This window comes from Elaeis guineensis, chromosome 7, assembly GCF_000442705.2.
Source record: "Elaeis guineensis isolate ETL-2024a chromosome 7, EG11, whole genome shotgun sequence".
Classification (NCBI taxonomy): Eukaryota; Viridiplantae; Streptophyta; class Magnoliopsida; order Arecales; family Arecaceae; genus Elaeis; species Elaeis guineensis.
Window position 1 is genome coordinate 26880584 of NC_025999.2, and position 1020 is coordinate 26881603.

Below are 1020 nucleotides of genomic sequence, written 5' to 3' on the forward strand. Positions count from 1 at the left end.
TACACCTGTTGAGGCTAATCCTCCATGCTCATTGAAAGAATATTTCACTCCATCTTCGTATACCTACACTCCATGCATTCAAGCACCTCCAGTAGAAGCTACCCAATATGAGATTAAGTCTAGCATTATTCAAATATTGCCATCATTCTATGGACTTAGTAACGTGGACCCATACAAACACTTGGATGAATTTTTTGAAATTTGTTCCACAGTAAAAATCCAAAACTTCTCTGATGATGCCCTTAGGTTGAAACTGTTTCCTTTCTCACTTAAGGACAAAGCCAAGTATTGGTTAAACTCCTTAAACTCTATAACCATTTCAACTTGGGATCATCTTCAGAGAGAATTTCTCAAGAAATACTTTCCAATTGGAAAAACAAATCAAATTAGAAAAGCTATCACTAGTTTTTTTCAATTGGAGGGTGAACTTTTTCATGAGATATGGGAAAGGTTAAGGGACCTCATTCGTAAATGTCCACACCATGCTGTCCCTAAATGGCAACTTTGTCAGTATTTTTATGATGGTCTATCGGAGAAACACCGACAAATGGTTGATGCATCATGTGGTGGGACATTCATGCTAAAGAGTGAGGATGAAGCCTGACAGCTCTTTGAAATACTTAGTGAGAATTCTCTACATCATATGTCTTCCACCTCTAGAGAACAACCCATGCTTCAACAAAAAAGAAGTGGAATTTATCAGATTGGAAACGTCATGGATATCCACAGTAAGGTAGATGAATTGTCCCAAAAATTAGATCGTCTTCTAAATACTGGACAATCCCTGATTCCACCTAATCCAATCCAAAAAGTTTGTGCATTGTGTGTAAGTCCGAACCATTTTGTTAATGAATGCCCAGCCGCACCTCAATTTCCTGAGTTTGTGCACGAGCAGGTTCAGCAAGCTCAAGTCCAACAAGCTCGCAGATCAGGAAACGATCCTTATTCGAACACTTATAACCCTGGCTGGAGAAACCATCCAAATTTTTTCTGGAGACCACTACCAGTGGTTGGCCCTGC

The 1020-nt window shown here is 39.4% G+C and overlaps 1 non-coding gene across 1 annotated transcript; it reads right to left on the bottom strand.

Moving 5' to 3' along the window:
- Positions 1–383: 383 nt before the first annotated feature.
- LOC140859510 (small nucleolar RNA R71) lies at positions 384–489 on the bottom strand. The gene has a single exon (XR_012143048.1). It is a non-coding gene; the product is annotated as a small nucleolar RNA R71 (small nucleolar RNA).
- Positions 490–1020: the final 531 nt, after the last annotated feature.